The sequence below is a fragment of the Bos indicus genome, chromosome 12, assembly GCF_029378745.1.
Source record: "Bos indicus isolate NIAB-ARS_2022 breed Sahiwal x Tharparkar chromosome 12, NIAB-ARS_B.indTharparkar_mat_pri_1.0, whole genome shotgun sequence".
In the NCBI taxonomy this organism is placed as follows: Eukaryota; Metazoa; Chordata; class Mammalia; order Artiodactyla; family Bovidae; genus Bos; species Bos indicus.
The window spans coordinates 27,362,226-27,384,149 of record NC_091771.1 but is presented as its reverse complement, the minus strand read 5'-3'; the positions used below and the strand labels follow the sequence as shown (position 1 = coordinate 27,384,149).

Sequence of the window (21,924 nt, the reverse complement as noted above, 5' to 3'; positions counted from 1 at the left end):
AGAAGAAAGACTCAAAGATATCATTGATATGTCTTCTCTGGGAGATGGGAAAAGGGCTGCATTCCTTATCAATCCCGCCTAAGAGAGTGAATGTACAAGCCAACAATGGCTAGACCAAAGGTAACAACCGAGCTCTGAGGCCAGCCTCTGAGCAGTGAGCTCATCAGAGTCAGGACTTGGCAAGAGATGGTCAAATTCCCTATTCTATTTAATCCCTGCTTCCAACTCAAGAGTTAATTAGCCAAAAAAAAAAAAAATGCTGTCCTAACCAATCATATGGGATGCTGCACTTCTAGCTAGCCCTCCTCCTGCTGTTGCCAGCAGTGTCCAGAAAAATCACACCTTTTCTCACCTTCCGATTTTCCACTATAGTAGATGTCATGTCAGAGAAGGCAATGGCACCCCACTCCAGTACTCTTGCCTGGAAAATCCCATGGAAGGAGGAGCCTGGTAGGCTGCAGTCCATGGGGTTGCGAAGAGTCGGACACGACTGAGTGACTCCACTTTCACTTTTCACTTTCATGCATTGGAGAAGGAAATGGCAACCCACTCCAGTGTTCTTGCCTGGAGAATCCCAGGGACGGGGGAGCCTGGTGGGCTGCCATCTATGGGGTCGCCCAGGGTCAGACACGACTGAAGCGACTTAGCAGCAGCAGCAGCAGGTGTTATGTTCCTCTCCCTTCAAGTCCCTGAAGTGCATGTGATGGTGGCTGACTCCCTTGTTACAGTAAACGCTAAATAAATTACCTCTGTTCTCATTTGGATGGCCTTTATTTGTTTCTGTTCTCCCATACCTATCCTCAGTTCAGTCACTCTTCGCAGTAGTATTATCTGGCAGACAATTTGATGATTTGAGAAAAAACATCACTAGGAATCACTTCTATCCCTCAAACTAATTCTGTGGCTTTGGACCATCTCTTAACCCGTTGAACACCCATTTCCTGAATCTGTAAAATGAAATGTCCATCACAAGGTGATGAAATTCTGTGTCCTGGTGTTCAGAAGACATAGTCTGTCACACTGTAGACTAAAGTCCAACAGATCCTTAACTATCTACACATATATTTCTGCCTTTAATTTTCAGAAGGAGAAAGAGAGAAGGAAGAGGGAGGAAGGAGAGCAGAGAGGGACGAAGGCAGATAGGCTCTCTCAGATCTGATCCAGTTTAAAGCTTCTCTAACAGGGAAATGTCTGGCACCATTGTGATCATCTGGGTCATGAAGATCTTTTTTGTGCAGTTCTTCTGTGTATTCTTGCCATCTCTTCTTAATATCTTCTGCTTCTGTTAGGTCTATACCATTTCTGTCCTTTATAGAGCCCATCTTTGCATGAAATGTTCCTTTGGTATCTTTGATTTTCTTGAAGAGATCTCTAGTCTTTCCCATTCTGTTGTTTTCCTCTATTTCTTTGCATTGATTGCTGAGGAAGGCTTTCTTATCTCTTCTTGCTATTCTTTGGAACTCTGCATTCAGATGCTTATATCTTTCCTTTTCTCCTTTGCTTTTCACTTCTCTTCTTTTCATAGGTATTTGTAAGGCCTCCCCAGACAGCCATTTTGCTTTTTTGCATTTCTTTTCCATGGGGATGGTCTTGATCCCTGTCTCCTGTACAATGTCACGAACCTCATTCCATAGTTCATCAGGCACTCTATCTATCAGATCTAGGCCCTTAAATCTATTTCTCACTTCCACTGTATAATCATAAGGGATTTGATTTAGGTCATACCTGAATGGTCTAGTGGTTTTCCCTACTTTCTTCAATTTAAGTCTGAATTTGGCAATAAGGAATTCATGGTCTGAGCCACAGTCAGCTCCTGGTCTTGTTTTTGCTGACTGTATAGAGCTTCTCCATCTTTGGCTGCAAAGAATATAATCAATATGATTTCAGTGTTGACCATCTGGTGATGTCCATGTATAGAGTCTTCTCTTGTGTTGTTGGGAGAGGGTGTTTGTTAGGACCAGTGCATTTTCTTGGCAAAACTCTATTAGTCTTTGCCGAAGTCAAGTGGGCCTTAGAAAGCATCACTACGAACAAAGCTAGTGGAGGTGATGGAATTCCAGTTAAGCTATTCCAAATCCTGAAAGATGATGCTGTGAAAGTGCTGCACTCAATATGCCAGCAAATTTGGAAAACTCAGCAGTGGCCACAGGACTGCAAAATGTCAGTGTTCATTCCAATCCCAAAAAAAGGCAATGCCAAAGAATGCTCAAACTACCGCACAATTGCACTCATCTCACACGCTAGTAAAGTAATGCTTAAAATTCTCCAAGCCGGGCTTCAGCAATATGTGAACCGTGAACTTCCTGTTGTTCAAGCTGGTTTTAGAAAAGGCAGAGGAACCAGAGATCAAATTGCCAACATCCTCTGGATCATAGAAAAAGCAAGAGAGTTCCAGAAAAACATCTATTTCTGCTTTATTGACTATGCCAAAGCCTTTGACTGTGTGGATCACAATAAACTGTGGAAAATTCTTCAAGAGATGGGCATACCAGACCACCTGATCTGCCTCTTGAGAAATCTGTATGCAGGTCAGGAAGCAACAGTTAGAACTGGACATGGAACAACAGACTGGTTCCAAATAGGAAAAGGAGTACGTCAAGGCTGTATATTGTCACCCTGTTTATTTAACTTATATGCAGAGTACATCATGAGAAACGCTGGACTGGAAGAAACACAAGCTGGAATCAAGATTGCTGGGAGAAATATGAATAACCTCAGATATGCAGATGACACCACCCTTATGGCAGAAAGTGAAGAGGAACTAAAAAGCCTCTTGATGAAGGTGAAAGTCGAGAGTGAAAAAGTTGGCTTAAAGCTCAACATTCAGAAAACGAAGATCATGGCATCCGGTCCCATCACTTCATGGCAAATAGATGGGGAAACAGTGGAAACAGTGGCAGACTTAATTTTTCTGGGCTCCAAAATCACTGCAGATGGTGATTGCAGCCATGAAATTAAAAGACGCTTACTCCTTGGAAGGAAAGTTATGACCAACCGAGATAGCATATTCAAAAGCAGAGACATTACTTTGCCAACAAAGGTTCATCTAGTCAAGGCTATGGTTTTTCCAGTGGTCATGTATGGATGCGAGAGTTGGACTGTGAAGAAGGCTGAGCACCGAAGAATTGATGCTTTTGAACTGTGGTGTTGGAGAAGACTCTTGAGAGTCCCTTGGACTGCAAGGAGATCCAACCAGTCCATTCTGAAGGAGATCAGCCCTGGGATTTCTTTGGAAGGAATGATGCTAAAGCTGAAACTCCAGTACTTTGGCCACCTCATGCGAAGAATTAACTCACTGGAAAAGACTCTGATGCTGGGAGGGATTGGGGGCAGGAGGAGAAGGGGACGACAGAGGATGAGATGGCTGGATGGCATCACTGACTCGATGGACGTGAGTCTGGGTGAACTCCGGGAGTTGGTGATGGACAGGGAGGCCTGGCGTGCTGCGATTCATGGGGTCGCAAAGAGTCGGACACGACTGAGCGACTGATCTGATTTGAACAGGGAAATGAGAGGCCCATGGTTTCCAAACTCCCTTGAATGAGGAGACCAGTGTCTGTTTTACTTGCCTAAACCTGACGCTACAGCACCTGTTCCTCCTGCAGTCTGAGCAGTGATAAAGTCTGACCTCACCGCTCTGAAGAGGGCCTGGCACCCTGTAACAGGAAGGGACGTGTCCAAGTGCAGCTTCTGCAGGAGGAGGAATGAGAATTAGGCGGCACAGACACCACTGGGGACTAGTTTCTGTTCTGTCCTCACCCCTCCAGAGATGAAACAGACATTTATTTGACCCTAGCGATTACAGGTCCTTTCCAATTAGAACTCAGGAGCTGGGAGGGAAAATGTAGGAGTGCTGAAGAGGCACTGATTTTTCAACATCACATTGTATTCTACTTGGCACCTTTTTCACCACGTGAAACTACCCATGCAGGCTTTCTTGATTCTACATATTCCTGCATCTACATATTTTCTTGATTCTACGTATTCCTGTGATCCATTGTCACTCATCACACACATTAAATAAGGATTTAGTTGCAGACGCATTCAATTCGCTTTCACAGTCATTGAGTCTTTGGTATCATAGTGAGAAAGAACAAATCAACATTTGGGGTTCAACATAAATAGTACATTTCTTCTGAGGTTTTCTTCTCTGAGGAAGCACAGAGCTACAATGACTGAATTCGGTTAAAAGTTTGAGGCATTCACAGCTTGCTGCATGTGATGGACTTACTAATACTCTTTCTCACCTGGAGGAAATAAGTTGCTTGTTTTGAATTTCAGTTATCAAATTGAAAAACCTTACTCCTCTCGACCAAAAGGATACAATGAGACAGTGTGGGAGAAACTGTTTATAAACTATGTTGTAAATGTCACAATGATGAGCGAACTGGAGGCCAGAAGAGATGGAGTCCCTGTTACCAGGCCACCCTTTCAAGGTCAGGCACCAATCAGTGAAGTATCCAACAACACAACTCAGGTTCCTTAAAGGCAAGTCCCTGCTCCTTATTCAAGGTAATTCTTGATCACGTTTTAACCTGTGACTCATTGTACATAAAAATCAGAATAGGACAACACCTGAACCCTTTGACAGCTTATGCAGTTTATGAAAATCTTCAAGAAAGCACCCCTGTGGCATTTTTCATATTCTCAAGGTATATATGCTTCCCCATGCCCACCCTCATAAAAGACAGAAAAAAAACATTAAGAACTCTTAATCTAATGCTATAAAACATGAAGGAGGATATCAAGTGAAGGACAAAAAATAAGAAAACAATCCATGGATACTACTTGATCGTATCATGGTCAAGAAATAATGGTTACTTCTGTACCTCTAAGTAAGTAATAAGAACATTCAAATTATTCCTTTTGACCAGCAGCTCAAGAGAAACGATGCTTTTTCCACCAGCTCCCTTCTCCCAGTTCCTTTGTACTATTTAATTTTGATGGAAAGACAATGCCTAATAGGATCATTTCAGAATATGGAGGAATTACTACCTAGGATATTTTTTCTCTTGCAAGGAAAAGTGCTTGTTTATTTTGGCTTTCCCATGTTTCTCCCAATAATGAGCCTAAGTAATGTTGTTGAACTAGAGGCTGGCCGGCTTTCAGAAGCAGCCATTGAGAAAGGACTGATCTGAAATGAGAGAAGAGGGAACCATTAAGCTAAAAATAAAATGAATGCCAAGCTTTGACTCTCTCCAGGGTTCTCTTATGTGTCATAACTTATGCTTCATGAAGGTCCCAAGGGGGGAGGTCATAAGTCAGTGTCACTTGGCTGGTTCAGTGCAGGCCATTGGGCTAAATGTGTCAGTATACTCTGCCCCTGACCACAGGGGCCTGGGATAAACCAAGACATAAAATAACCTGACTTGCCCCTGAAGGAAGAGAAGCTGCTGCTAAAATGAGACTTGGCCTTTTAGTAAGGTCTACACATGCCTTTGACCCCAGGGCTTTTGGCAGAATTTCTGGGAATGGCATGCCACAGCTTCTTAATCTATAAACAGCAGAAAATTTATGCACCATCTCCATGAATCTCAGAAGAAATGGCCAACAATTCTCTGAATGCATGCTATTTGAATGTTACAGATATATGGTTCAGGACTCACTATACAGAATCATAGCATTTATGGGTAGCATTATGGATGGAATCTTAGACGCCATTTTAGTCTAGGAATTACACACAAGCTAGAGAGAAGACTCCTTGGCAATGTTAATTGAACACAGTGGTTACAAGCTGAGACACCTTGTATCCAGTTGCTTGGTTTTGAATGCCAGTTCCATCCTGCACTGTTCTACCTCAGTGTCAGCATGTGAAAACTAGGAATAATTCAAGTTTCTACGTCATAGGGAGCTCTGAAGAGTAAGTCAGGTAATAATATATTTAAAGTGTTTGGGCTATCTGTCAAATTAAGTACTATATAATGTTTGCTCTTATTGTTGGAGAATTTCACACAGTGCTACATAACGCTTATTATACAGCTTTTAGTTCTTATTAACCACAAAAGAACCTACATGTATTTGAGAAGTGGTAAATCATGTATATGGGATACATTATCTATTCAGTTTACACAGCGTTCATTGGAGAAGGAAAAGGCAACCCACTCCAGTGTTCTTGCCTGGAGAATCCCAGGGACGGGGGAGCCTGGTGGGCTGCCGTCTATGGGGTCGCACAGAGTCGGACACGACTGAAGAGACTTAGCAGCAGCAGCAGCGGGGAATATTCTTGGACCAGTTTTGGTTACTAGAAGTAAATTCTCTTTCCCAGGGTATATACAGGGTTGGAATGGAGGCTAATTAAAAGCAACAACAATAGGAATTAAACACTTTATTGAATGTTCCAGTTGCCATGCTAGCTGGCTTACCAGGCGTGATTTTATTTCATTCTCCTGACAGCCCTACCAGGTTAATACTATTATGATCTCTATTTTTACCCATGAGGAAACAGACTGATAACCCTTACATGCCTTTCCCAAAGCTGGCATGTTGCAGGGCCTAGCTCTAAATCTTAGGCCGTGCTGTAAGTCACACTATGTACTGACTTCTTTCCAGTGACTCTAAGAGCGATGGAAATCATAGGTTTCTGAGAATCACTTGCAGACCTGGGATAAAGACTCAGCCTTGAGCCAATCATCAACAGATGCAGATGGTAAACAGGAGCACAGACACAGGAAAGCAACCCTTGTAGAAACAAATGGAAAGGAACGCAGAAGTCTACCATGTAAACACAGTCCTAGCAGTGGCACAGGGAAAAGAGGTCAGCTCATCGGTGGTTTCCCTTCTCTCCTGAGTCTTTCTGTCATTCAGAGTGAATTCATGCATTTTCCAGCCTCTCATGCCTTGGCTCGGCTGGTGTGTTCCACACTGTCTCCTGGATCTCAGATGGTCCTTGTCCTTTGAGACTTCCACAATTTGTTCCACTGCATCTGAAATCTTTCTCCTGGTTGCTGACACAATTGAAGACTATTTTCTTACCTGACCCTGTCCTACAGGGTCCTGACTGTCCAACCATACTTTGTTATAAAATTTAATCAATTATTCTTAATCTTGTAGAGACTTAAAGGTTTCCCCTGCCCTTCTGGGCTAACTACTACCCTCCTCTCTATATTCACCCACAGATGCCTCACTAACCTTGAAATGAAAAGATCCTTTGGAATAGGAAGTCTTAAAGTCATCATATGAATTGACCAATAATTTGGACTGTAGGATTCAAGGGTAGTTCAAGGATGGAATGTATACTCACAAGCAACAGAAGTCACGCGGGTTGGGCTGTAACTAAAGGCTTGCACTGTAGTTGGCGCAGGTCTCTGCGTGTAGCATGTCGCATGCATACTCCTCCATTATGTTTCTAACAATGTCACCAAAGGCCACATTGCCTCGTCTACACTGTATAGAATTTATTACTATCAACCAAAATTACAAAGTTTTATTTCACAAGCACAAGTTCTTCCAACTGGTATTTGTACATTTATATTTACAAACCAACTAAATAATCTTATATTTGTCATTATTGTAAAGATCTAGGGAGATTCAGATCATTATTCCAACATGTTAAGATCTGTTTGGATTTTGATGATGTCAAAGCAATAATATATTAAGAAATTTGTTAAACATACACTTATCTAAAGTGAAAATATTAGGATAAGACCAATAACAGAGTTTTTTTAATAAGCCAACACCAATCAGCTCCCCCTATCCCCAGTTGCTAAGAAGTATCTCTAAGTATGTTCATTCAACCAGTTATTAATCTTCTAATTGCATTAGCTCAGCTCATATTTCTTAATCTTGTCTCCAATAACATCATGAAAGAATTACACAATGCCCCACTGAAGTTCATGTGGTAAGTAGTATTTCGTCTATGGCATTTCCTTGAACAATGTTTCCCACTAATTTGGCCAGATTTAATTTAGCTAAAAGCAATTTGACAAAAAACAATTTGTTCAAGAAGACAGTTTTGTCAAAACAACGATCTAGTTAAAACAGAATAATGCCAATCGGCATTTTTTCAAAGTTGGTCATTTTTTGTATACTCTGGACAGAATTGTGACCCATTTTTCACCTTATATATTTTTGTTCATATTTTGCCTTTTCTCAATAGTTTAATTTCTTAAATTTCTAGCTCATTTCCAGTTAGTTATTCCTATTAAGCCTACTTATAATGTAGAATGAAACAATCTGACTATTCAGCAATTAATTAGAATGTAAATGTCTATCAACTGATGGATTATTTTTTAAAAATATACTAGGTTTCAAATGCCATATGGTAAGTAAAATATCATATGTTAGTCATCAGAAACACATATTAAAGCCTATCATACTCTAATGTGAAATCATTGGTCAGCCCTATTTGAATATCATTATGTTAAACAATTTTTTTCTGGTTTGTATTTATAATTTTCCCGTAATGAGCATGTGTTTGCTTAAAAAGTCTAAAATAATACATAAATCACAGTGATGGTCTATTGTTTAATTACTTCATTAGCTTCAAATAATTAGCTCCTTTTGCTTGATGCTTAGGTTTTCTTGAGTGATTCCTTAATTGTTCAAACTTTTTCAATAAAGACAGAGTAATTGTTTGAAGATAAAGGATGTACATAGTGATATAAACAAAAAGTTCTGAAAAGTGTAAAATAATGTTTACAGATACCTACAGCTTTATAAAGCTGTCCTATGTTTTGTCACCCATAATGGAACCTATAATGATGGAAGATCTTCATTTTCAACTAATTTATTGTGTTGACCAATTTGCTTTAGATCAAATTACCTTTGGCTATCTGCTTTTACATGCTGTCTACCAAGCTAACAATACATTAGAGAAAAGAAATGTGACCATCAAGGTGATTTTTTTTTTTTTTTAGTAAATCTATTCTGATTCTAGGAATCCACTAGCATCTCTTTCAGTTGTTCCACAAACCACTCCTTTAATAAACCATTTTTGAATCTTGCCAGTTTGCGAAAATTAAGCAATATGTCTAAGTTCCTCTTGAAACTGTCTAAAGACAGCAATGGTGAGTAACCTCCTACTTAAAATAAGTGCCGCCAAACGTGGCTAGGATGACATCCAGGCACTTTATTCCAAGTATTTTCTCAAGGAAATTGCTCAACTTCTCCACCATCTGGCATCTCTACAGAATCACATCAAGAATATGACATATGTTTAATATTCTCCCACCCTATAGGTATCCCAATGCTATTTTTCCCTTGACCCATCTTACTGTTACTACTGTGATTTTAAAAACCAGTGTGGTTCCCAGGGCCATGATTGCTGCTTGACCCTGTTCTTACCTCCTCGTCTACATTTATGGCTGTCTGAGAGGGCAGGCGTATAGGAGTCACCAAAAGCTCCTGGAAATTGCCAGCCATGTCTCCCTGAGCCCTGTGGTGCTGCTACCGGTACCTAGGTGATAGGTTGCACTTTCTATTATTTTGCCTAATACACCAAATTACATAGATAAAATATTTAAATTATCTTCCATCTTGTCTGTGAAAGGATACAGTCAGGTTATTAACTTTTAAGTCATAGTCTTCAATGTCCTAGAGCTTTTAAAAAATAAATGGTCTAACCATATCTCTCAGGGTTTTTGTTTACCTAGATTTGCATGCTGGATAATCTCAGTAAAAACTTACAGAATTATTGAAGGAATGTGTGTCACATGGGATGTGAAATTGTAGAAGATAAATTCAGCTATTCCTTCAGCCTTCCATTCATTCAGTAAAAAGTGAAAAAAATAACAAAAGGCAACTATTAGCTCTAGAGGCAAATGAGATTCTTTAAATATGAGTTCTGTAATGGTGGTGATTTCAGCAGGGTTTGGTTGTTAACAGTGACAGAGAATTCTTGTTCTTAGTCTTATAATTCTAGTGCTTTTGTCTACCTTTTGGGAACTTCCTCCAAACATTGCGATGCTGAGAAATCAGAGTCTGAATGCAGCTATGAAGAAAAGACTCAAGATTTTCAAGATGAAAAACACAAGAACTTCAGTGAATCAATAGAGGAGATGTCATCCTTAGATAAAGAGAGAAATCTTCAAAAAAAAATTATGATCCCTTATTAGGCAGTTTTTCCTGAACGGACATAGGCAATATATTTCACCTTTGTTCCTCCCACAACTCTTTTTTTTCCCTCCTGCTTTTAATTTTACTAAAATAAGAAAAGGAACTCCTAAGAACGGCTGTGATATAGTGTCTGGTTAACAAAGCTAACACATTGCCTAAATATTTATTCTCACGTACAGGGTATTTGGATTGCAGATGTGCAGAAATATTGTCAGGTTAAAAATAACTCTTCCCACAAGGCGGTGGTGCACTGGAATGCTAATCCAAGCCCACTGCCTATCCTTGTGAACCTTGCATCCTGAGTGTCCTAGCTGTACAAAGTAAACAGCCCCAGCCTCATTTCCTTAGGAACCTCACCTTTTCTCTTGAGCCATTTAAAAAAAAAAAAAAGTGTGCCTAGACTAGCAAGAAACAGGGCAATGAGAGGAGAAAAATCCTCAGAGAGCCACTCTGCATTCTCCTACATTCTTTATTGTGTGCCTGGTGAGGGAATTTTCTTCTCTTCAGGCCAAAGGTAGCTTAGACATTCTAATCCTTAGAGTGAGTAAGTACTTTGCTTAAACCCTGTGCAGCTTATCAGTAATGTGGTTCAAAGGGTAGGCTCATGGAAATACCTGGGGCCAGGTTGGACAGCTTAATCCTGGAAGGGAGAATGCCTGGAAGGCAGATGGCGTCCAGGTCAGGTCCCACCTGTACTGCCACTTCAGACTTCAGGCAGGGTGCCCTCGCCCCTCTGGGGTTCACCTTCTCAGCCTGAAAACCGAAAGCAACTTGTATCCCAAGAATGTGCCCTGGAGGCAGTATAACAACATAGACCACAAGTCATGGGGAGAAAGACAATGATGAGCAAGAATCTAATTGATCTGTGTGGATGCAGGTTGGTGCTGTCCACGAAAAAGGCACAAAAAGAGGTTTGAAAATCTCAGGGAAAGTTTAAGATACTGACAGTTAACTTAGTCCTCATGGAAGTGCCAAAGGCAAACTAGGAGAGAAGAGGCACCTCAGCAGAGATTTAAGAGAAAAGAAGTAGCATGAATATAGGTGTTGGTCTTCTCCTTTATGGCCTGCAGAGCACAGACAGAAGATTCAGCATCTTCTCTTCCCCTCCAACAGAGAGAGATTTTACAGTGATTCTCTCTTAGATCATTTGGATACCTGAAAGCATCCCACCTGAAAGTATTCCACCCTTGGAGTCTGAACTTGAATGAAAACATTAAAAGCACCTATAAATTTCTACGGAAAGATTGGGATTTTTGTTAACAGCATTAGACAAGTAACTGCTTTACATGTATACTGTCGAACTTGTTCTGTAGCATCTTTTGTCTGACAAGCCTCTGACTCTTAGTCTGCATTAGAGTAACTTCTAGCCTCCCAACTTCATTTGCCACAATCACAAGCAACTGGCCTGCACACAGCAACACCTGATCCCAGCAGTTTCCACCTCTTGCAGAGCAGTGCCAACACCACTGTAACAGCAGGGTTTCACTGATTCCCCTCCCATGCTTAAATTAACAGGCAGCCAGCGACACTTAAGATACAGACCCGCAGACCTGGACTGACATTTGGTTACAATTCCACTGGGATTTTCTCTCTATAGCACTAGTCTTGCATACAGACCCACTTTCAAGTGGCAAAGATAATTTGATCCCATTTTAAAGGATACTTATTACACTGAGAGCAGAGAAAAAACCTGGCCTATCCTGGGAATGTTCACACAAGTTTAAAAGTATAACGTATCAATGTGACTATTTCATTTTGGAAGAATTTTTTTTAAAGCAATGGGTTTGTGGGGTTTGTTTGTTTTTGTTTTTGTTTTTTTTTGTCTTTTTAAATCAGAGCTATATGTGCATGTTTGACAGTGAGCTGTTATTCTTAAAGGCAGCAGGAGAAGGCAGCATGTTAAAGTTTCACATTAAACAAAAAAGAGTTTTAAGAAACGTCCTCAAATTACATTCACAGTTTGAAAGTTCAAGAATTGTGGCTGAGCCCTGCTTACCTTACAGTTTCAGGTCCCAAGGGGTCTTTAAATTTAAAGCAGTACATCAACTGTGCAGGACTGATTTTCTTGCATAAAAGTCTAATCTGTCATAGCACCCAGCTCACCGGGAGGAGCCAGCCTCCTGTGCCCGAGCACCAATGAGGGAACCAAAGGAGCACATGTGGGAAGTGGCTTCCCTGAAAGCCTGTCACGGTCTGCACATGCTCTCTGTGACGGAGGTGCCAGATCAACCTTGGCTGGAAGCTCACAAAGCACCTCATTGTGAGTCCCGGACATCTCTCTGGGGAGAAGAAAAGTTTATTTAAAAAAAAAAAAAAAAAAGGCTCTACTCAATCTGAAGTTCTCATGCTTTTGTTGGAATGGGCCTCTCATTCATTAAAAATATAGAGGAGCTATTTTCTGTTAATCAGCTTCCTGGGGAACAAGTATAACTAATAACAATACATCTATATATTGAGATAAGAGGGGAAGCTTATCTTTTCGAATTCTGCTACTTACTGGTCCTGGCTGGTGTGAAGGAGGGCTCCATCTCATTACTTAGAAAAGGGTCTACTCCGTAAGAACTGACAGGATGCTTTATTGGAACAAAACTCACATTTATGATTATGAGTGCAACAATAATGTTTGTTAGCTTGGACCCACCAGGCCCAAGGATAAAATGAAAATCTACCGTATCTCTGTTATAAAATCATCAGTGACACTGACATAATTCAACTGGACTCTCCCATCAAGTTAACTGGAAGTCATTGTGAGAAGGAATTGCACATCTTCTCATGGGACAAAGATGTACAACGACCAGAAAAACATTTGCCTGTGACCTTCATAGACACCTGCTTTAATGTGCTACAGAAAAGCGTTATTGAATGAGGGGGGAAAATGTCAAAATACTCAAACCTCTTTAAAATCCAATGTTAAAGTCTTGATCCATGACTACCCTTTTCTTGGAGTTTGATGTTCAGTCCTTCTGCCATCTTTGCTCAGACACTAGCCTGAAGCAGTTTATCACAGTGAGCAGGTAGCTATGGATGTAAATAAGATAGAAAAGCAGCACCATGAAGTGGAACGAGGAGACCCATGTTCAAGTTCTGGTTCTGTTTGTATCATCAACTCTAAGCTCAGGAAAATCTTGAGGTCTCTATGGGTCTCATTTTTTTTGTTTGTTTTTTTTTCCTGGAAAGTGAGGGAGTTAAACTAGTCCAGAAATGGAAAAGAGAATGCATGCAGTCTCTGAGTGCAGTTCACTGGGCAGGGGCTAAAGTGAGATGGAAACATGAGTCTGTATTTCAAGGGCAGCTATTCCTCCCAAAATAACTGAACCCAACTGAAATGTGCACTGAATTATACTAAATCCACTACTTTTTTTTTTTTTAAGCTTGATTTTCAAATATTTTAAAAATGTGAAATCTAGTTATTATATATGTGAGTAACTTATTCAAAATGTTTAAAAATACTGTGAATACCAAATAAAATCTGTCTGCTGGTTAAATTTGCCCTTCAGGCTATCAGTTTAAGTTTGGCAACTGCTGCTGCTGCTGCTAAGTCACTTCAGTTGTGTCCGACTCTGTGTGACCCCATAGACGGCAGCCCACCAGGCTCCCCGTCTCTGGGATTCTCCAGGCAAGAACACTGGAGTGGGTTGCCATTTCCTTCTCCAATGCATGAAAATGAAAAGTGAAAGTAAAGTCGCTCAGTCGTGTCCAACTCTTTGCGACCCCATGGACTGCAGCCCACCAGGCTCCTCCATCCATGGGATTCTCCAGGCAAGAGTACTGGAGTGGGGTGCCAGTGCCTTCTCCGAAGTTTGGCAACTAGGTAATCTTAAATCTTATCCTGCTGGAAAATAAATAATCCAGGGAAATTAGTCTCTAAAAGCAACTGTCTTTCAGCATGGTTAGCAGTCAAAGTAGGTCTTAAAGAAAAGACTTCCTAGTAATTTGGGGTGAAATTAGGGACCTTTGCTGCCCTGCTCTATGATGGTGACCACATGATCAGTGACCTCATGCATCCAGTTTTCCGTGGAAGAGGCTGGAGTAGGACCTAAGGGATCATTAACACTGTAAGAATCTGATGAAGGAAAGGAGGCAGGAGAACACAGGGGAGAAAAGAAAAGATCATTCCAGTAATATAAAAACCAACTGAAGGCAGGGCTATCAGTCTTATCTCAAGACTGAAATGCCAGAATTAAAAGTTCCAGTAGGGTTCACAATAATTAGCTAAATTCAGAAATTTAGAGGAAGAGAAGATTTCTTGACTTGAATAAAAGAGATGTTGGGTGGTTGAGTGGGGTGGAGATGCGTGCAAAGCAAAGTTGACTGAATAAGCCTTTTCTACATCAAAAGGCAAAGTTAACCTTGAGATTACTCAGTCCTCAAGGTCTGAGCCATCTGAGCAATGCCGTCCTTTGTGAGCCACTGGATGAGCTCTAACTGGGCGGAGAAGGCCACTTTATGACTGCTGACTCATCCTTGTGAGGGAGAAGGTGCTGACTCAGCAAGGACCCAGGCCAAACTCCTGCAAACATGCTCAGTAAACATTTGTCCTGGCTGATGGACCCTGGCCAGGAGACTAGACCAAAGACCAAGACAGGGAAGTGGTGGTTTAGTCTCTAAGTCGTGGCCGACTCTTGCGATCCCACGGACTCCTCTGTCCATGGAATTCTCCAGGCAAGAATACTGGACTGGGTTGCCATTTCCTTCTCCAGGGGATGTTCTGGACCCAGGATTCGAACCCAGGTCTCTTGCATTGCAGGCAGATTCTTTACCAACTGAGCTACCAGGGAAGTCTAATCCTTCAAGACTCAGCTCTAATCTCAATCATTTTATTCCAGGAAATCCCTCTCTTAACCTCTTAGGCAGCCTTTCTTATAGAACATCTTTTATTTTATTTTATCTTGGTATAGTACTTAAAGTGGATTTTTATTTTTATTTTTTTGTCTACTTTTCTGTCTACCATATTAAACTATGGATTGGTTGAGGTATGAATATCATTCTCATATTTCTTCAATCCAGGAATTTAGCACAGTCTATGTCTAGCTCATGTAAGTAACTTAATAAATATTAGTTGAATGAATTAGTAAATAGAAGTAACTGGGAGAAATACTGTGCATTATAAATGCAGTGAAATTAAAGTTATAAGGCAAATATTTGAGAGAAAATTAAGTTTAGATGAATTTTTTCCTATGATAATTATTTTTTCTCAAAAGTATAGTTAATTTTTTTTTTCAGTTTCATGCTGTTGTGGGTTCTTATTATGTATTTGTTCAATATAACATTCCTTATTACCATGTTTATTGCCTTTGCCATAACTCAAACTTTCTAAGCCTTCTTATTTATGCTTCCTAAGCATCTGAATGCAGAGTTCCAAAGAATAGCAAGAAGAGATAAGAAAGCCTTCCTCAACGATCAATGCAAAGAAATAGAGGAAAACAACAGAATGGGAAAGACTAGAGATCTCTTCAAGAAAATTAGAGATACCAAGGGAACATTTCATGCAAAGATGGGCTCGATAAAGGACAGAAATGGTATGGACCTAACAGAAGCAGAAGATATTAAGAAGAGGTGGCAAGAATACACAGAAGAACTGCACAAAAAAGATCTTCACGACACAGATAATCACGATGGTGTGATCACTCACCTAGAGCCAGACATCCTGGAATGTGAAGTCAAGTGGGCCTTAGAAAGCATCACTACGAACAAAGCTAGTAGAGGTGATGCAATTCCAGTTGAGCTATTTCAAGTCCTGGAAGATGATGCTGTCGAAGTGCTGCACTCAATATGCCAGCAAATTTGGAAAACTCAGCAGTGGCCACAGGACTGGAAAAGGTCAGTTTTCTTTCCAGTCCCAAAGAAAGGCAATGCCAAAGAATGCTCAAACTACTGCACAATTGCACTCATCTCACATGCTAGTAAAGTAATGCTCAAAATTCTCCAAGCCAGGCTTCAGCAATACATGAACCATGAACTTCCAGATGTTCAAGCTGGTTTTAGAAAAGGCAGAGGAACCAGAGATCAAATTGCCAACATCTGCTGGATCATGGAAAAATGAAGAAATTTCCAGAAAAACATCTACTTCTGCTTTATTGACTATGCCAAAACCTTTGTGTGGATCACAACAAACCGTGGAAAATTCTGAAAGAGATGGGAATACCAGACCACCTGACCTGCCTCTTGAGAAACCTATATGCAGATCAGGAAGCAACAGTTAGAACTGGACATGGAACAACAGACTGGTTCCAAATAGGAAAAGGTGTACATCAAGGCTGTATATTGTCACCCTGCTTATTTAACTTATATGCAGAGTACATCATTAGAAATGCTGGGCTGGAAGAAGCACAAGCTGGAATCAAGATTGCCAGGAGAAATATCAATAACCTCAGATATGCAGATGACACCACCCTTATGGCAGAAAGTGAAGAGGAACTAAAAAGCCTCATGATGAAAGTGAAACTGGAGAGTGAAAAAGTTGGCTTAAAGCTCAACATTCAGAAAACGAAGATCATGGCATCCGGTCCCATCACTTCATGGCAAATAGATGGGGAAACAGTGGAAACAGTGTCAGACTTTATTTTTCTGGGCTCCAAAATCACTGCAGATGGTGACTGCAGCCAGGAAATTAAAAGACGCTTACTCCTTGGAAGGAAAGTTATGACCAACCTAGATAGCATATTCAAAAGCAGAGACATTACTTTGCCAACAAAGGTCTGTCTAGTCAAGGCTATGGTTTTTCCAGTGGTCATGTATGGATGTGAGAGTTGGACTGTGAAGAAGGCTGAGCACCGAAGAATTGATGCTTTTGAACTGTGGTGTTGGAGAAGACTCTTGAGAGTCCCTTGGACTGCAAGGAGATCCAACCAGTCCATTCTGAAGGAGATCAGCCCTGGGATTTCTTTGGAAGGACTGATGCTAAAGCTGAAACTCCAGTATTTTGGCCACCTCATGCGAAGAGTTGACTCATTGGAAAAGACTCTGATGCTGGGAGGGATTGGGGGCAGGAGGAGAAGGGGACGACAGAGGATGAGATGGCTGGATGGCATCACCGACTCGATGGACATGAGTCTGAGTGAACTCCGGGAGTTGGTGATGGACAGGGAGGCCTGGCGTGCTGCAATTCATGGGGTCGCAAAGAGTCAGACACGACTGAGTGCCTGAACTGAACTGAACTGAACTGAACTGAACTGAATGACCATCTATGGGAACGTTTTAGTCAACAATGAATGTACACCTGACAGTTCACATAAATTGGCCACCTTCAAATCTCATGTTGCTCTAACAATTACCACAGAGGGAGTGGAGGTAATTAACTCAGCTCTGAACTGTTACATGGCAACCAGTGACAGCAGCAGCTCATACTGCCACCAGTGTTCGGGGACCAAAGAGTGGAGTAGATAGAATCATTCTTTCACACATAGATTTGGAACTAACTAGAGAGAACCTCCACTGTAAATTTTAAAAATACAAGATTAATTATTCAAGATTTCAAGTGAATTAAATTTATTCTGACCGCAAGATTCTATGACTATTTGAGAAACTGATAAATACAAAAAATAAAAGAATGAAGGCAAAATTATGTAGATGATTGTTTTTGTTATTTGTAACTGAATAGCAAACTATCCCTCAAACATAGTAGCTTAAAGCCTTTATCTTATTATCTCTATAGTTATATAAAATGATTGGGCCTAACTGAATTAGTCTCTTGCTCCTAAGCTGCAGTTATATGGGGTTAGATAACTGGTTATCTCTTGTCTTTCTTGATAATAGACATACTAAAGGTGTAAAGTGATATCTCATTGTGATTTTGATTTGTGTTTCTCTAATGTGGTGAGAAGGAAAAGGCAATCCACTCCAGTATTCTTGCCTGGAAAATCCCATGGACAGAGGAGCCTGGTGGGCTACAGTCCATGAGGTTGCGAAGTGTCAGACTTGACTGAGTGTGCGTGCACACACACACACACAAATGATTAGTGATATTGAAAACCTTTTTCTGTACCTTTGTATTTCCTCTTCAGAGAAACTCTATTCAGGTTCTTTGACTTATTTTAATTAGGTTAATTGGGTTTTTCTTTTTTGCTATTGAGTTGTGTGAGTTCCTTGTATCAGTTAATGACATAATTTATTAATTTAATAATAATGGCTGAATGTTTGTTAATTTTGTTTACCTTTCTAAAAAATAGGTTTGAGTTTAATTGAATTTGTTTCTATTGTTTTTCTGGTATTTATTTATTTTCTGCTCTGTTTTTTGTTATATCCTTGCTTCTAATTTTGAGCTCAGTTTGTTTTCTAATACCTTACATTGTACAGTTAGGTTTCTTATTTGAGATCATTCTGTTTTCCTAATGTCAGTAGGCATTTGCCACTATAAATTTTTTTCTTAGTACTGCCTTTGCTGCATCCCATAAATTTTGGTACATTGTATTTCCATATTCATTTTCCTCAATATTCAAAAAAATTTTTCTCTTTTGATTTCTTCTTTGGCCCATTGATGGTTTAGAAGCATGTTGTTTAATATCTACATATTTGGGAATTTTCCAGTTTTCTTGTAATTGATTTCTAGTTTTATATCATTGTGGTTGGCAAAGATACTTGATATGATTTCAGTCTTCTTATATTTATTAAGACATTTTTTGGTAGCCTAACATATATATTTACCTTTACCAGTGTGCCGTATATTTTTTTATTCAGTTCAGTTCAGTAGCTCAGTCACGTCTGACTCTTTGCAACCCCATGAACCGCAGCACGCCAGGCCTCCCTGTCCATCACCAACTCCTGGAATTTACCCAAACTCATGTCCATTGAGTCGGTGATGCCATCCAAACATCTCATACTCTGTTGTCCCCTTCTCCTCCTGCCCTCAATCTTTCCCAGCATCAGGGTCTTTTCAAATGAGTCAGCTCTTCACATGAGGTGGCCAAAGTATTGGAGTTGCAGCTTCAACATCAGTCCTTCAAACCAGGACTGATCTCCTTTGGGATGGACTGTTTGGATCTCCTTGCAGTCCAAGGGACTCTCAAGAGTCTTCTCTGACACCACAGCTCAAAAGCATCAGTTCTTCTGTGGTCAGCTTTCTTTATAGTCCAACTCTCACATCCGTACATGACTACTGGAAAAACCATAGCCTTGACTAGATGGACCTTTGTAGCAAAGTAATGTCTCTGCTTTTTAATATGCTATCTAGGTTGGTCATAACTTTCCTTCCAAGGAGTAAGCATCTTCTAATTTCATGGCTGCAATCACCATCTGCAGTGATCTTGGAGCCCAAAAAAGTAAAGTCAGCCACTGTTTCCCCATCTATTTCCCATGAAGTGATGGGACCAGATGCCGTGATCTTAGTTTTCTGAATGTTGAGCTTTAAGCCAACTTTTTCACTCTCCTCTTTCACTTTCATCAAGAGGCTTTTTAGTTCCTCTTCACTTTTTGCGATAAGGGTGGTGTCATCTGCATATCTGAGGTTATTGTATTTCTCCTGGCAATCTTGATTCCAGCTTGTGCTTCATCCAGCCCAGCGTTTCTCATGATGTACTCTGTGTATAAGTTAAATAAGTAGGGTGACAATATACAGCCTTGACGTACTCCTTTTCCTATTGGGAAACCAGTCTGTTGTTCCATGTCCAGTTCTAACTGTTGCTTCCTGACCTGCATACAGGTTTGTCAATATTTTTATGTTGTTATGTTGTTTCATTTCAGCTTGAGGAACTCCCTTTCACATTTTTTTTTTTTTTTGGTAAAGCTGAGCTAGTGGTGATTAATTCCTTCAGCTTTTCTTTGGAAAACCGTTTCTTCTTCAGTTCTGAAGGACACATTTTCCAGATAGAGTATTCTTGGTTGGCAGATTTTTTTTTTCTTCCAGTACTTTAAATACATCATCTTACTCCCTTTTGGCCTGCAAAGTTTCTACTGAAAACTCTGCTGATAGTCTAATGGGGGTTTCCTTGTACATAACCAGCTTTTCTCTTGCTGCTTTTAAGACTCTCCTTGTCTTCAACACTTGACACTTTAATTATAGCGCATCTCAGTGTGGGTCTCTTTAGGAGTCATCTTTTTAGGTACTTTTTGGATCTGGTGTCTGTTTCTTGCCTTAGGTTAGGGAAGTTTCAGCCATTATTTCTATGAATAAGCTTTCTTTCTGTCTTCTCCTTTTAAGATCTATATAATGTGTACATTTTTCTGCTTAATGGTGTCCCATGAGTCCCTAAAGATATCTTCGTTCTTTTTTCTTTTTGTTTCTCTAATTGGTTGAATTCCACAGTCCTGTCTTTGAGTTTACTGATCCTTTCTGCTGCTTGATCTAGTCTGTTCTTGAACCTCTCTATTGAATTTTTCAGCTCAATTGTTGTACTCTTTAGCTCTATGATTTCTGTTTAATACTTAAAAAAATATTTTTAAAATACTTTCTCTTTGTTGAAATTCTAACTTTGTTCATTCATTGCTCTTCTGACCTTGCTAAGCATCTTTGTGAGTGTTATTTTGAACTCTCTATTGGATAAATAACTTAGCTCCATTTTCCTTTACTCTCTGCATCAGTTTTTATTCATTAGATAAAGCAGTCACCTTTTTAAGTCTTGACAAACTCGTCTTATGTAGTAGGTGATCCTTGTCAAAAACCCAGCCCCAGCTTCTGGTTGCCCCTCAAACCTTTACATTCCACCATCTTTTTCTTAGTGGTTCTCAGTAGTTGAGGCTGTGCCAAGATTCATCAGTGTTCCAAAAGTGAACATCACAGTCAGCACCTAGATGCAGGCTGGTTAGAAGCTAAACCCTTAGAAGCAGCTGGGAAAGTGTGTAATTTAAACCCCTCACAGGGAGACGCTGGGATATGAATGTTTTGCCTGTTCTCTCTGTACTTTACACAGGTGAATATCTGTGGGAGTTGCTTCCATTCCTGTTTAAAAGCTGCTTCTTTGTTTGCTATGATCTTGTGAGATTCATGAATATAAATCCTCTTGGCTATATAGCTGGGTGATTTAGGGGCCCATCTCCCAGGTGGCAGCCATAAGAGTTTGGGCACTAGATGTGAGCACAGTCTCATTCCAAGTAGATACTGGTGACTTGATTTTAATGTTTGAGCTAGGGATAGAAGGTAGGTAAAGTGCCCATTGGTTCTTTTGGGCACAAAAATGCATGCTAGTCAGAAATTGGATATTCAGGCAGCAGCTTGTAACATATGCAGTCAGACCCCTTTTTGGAGAAGAAAGACTGGGAGTGGGTGTTTTTGCCTGGTCCCTCTGCACTGAGCCCAGGGAGGATAGCCGTAATGAGTGTTTGCACACCCATTAAGAACTGCTTCTCTGATGCAAATTGTATATAAGGGATGAATATCCAAAATATAAAAAGGACTCTTACAACTCAGTAACACAAAAACAAACAAATTTTAAATAAGTTTTTTTTTTTTTTTTAATAAAAGCTGGGTAGAGGAACTGAGTAGATATGTTTCCAAAGAAGGCATGCATGTCATTAATAAGTACATGAAAAGATGCTCCACATCAGAGAAATGCAAATAAAACCTCATGAGTTACCACCTCATACCTGTTAGGGATGTCTGTTATCAAAACAATAAAAGGTAAGTGTTGACAAGGATTCAGAGAAAAGGGAACTCTTGTACACTGTTGATGGGAAAGTAAATTGATGCACCCACTGTGGAAAACAGTTAATCAGGAAATTCAAAATAGAACTACCATATGATCTGGCAGTTTCAGTCTTTTGGGTATGTATTTGAAGGAAACACAAGCACTATCTTGAAAAGATATCTATACCTCTATTTTCACTGCAGCATTATTTATAATAGCCAAGACATGGAAGCAACCTACATGCCCATGATAGATGAATAAAGAAGATGTGTGTGTGAGAGAGAGAGATATATTTATATTTATATGTGTATAT

The 21,924-nt window shown here is 40.1% G+C and overlaps 1 protein-coding gene across 1 annotated transcript in view; it reads right to left on the bottom strand.

Moving 5' to 3' along the window:
• The window catches only part of STARD13 (StAR related lipid transfer domain containing 13), a 492,634-nt gene extending 480,495 nt beyond the window's left edge, over positions 1-12,139 (bottom strand). Inside the window, exon 1 of the mRNA XM_070800199.1 lies at positions 12,050-12,139. The gene's annotated coding sequence lies outside the window, so the exon portion shown is untranslated. The remainder of the gene's footprint in view (positions 1-12,049) is intronic.
• Between the last annotated feature and the right edge of the window lie 9,785 nt (positions 12,140-21,924).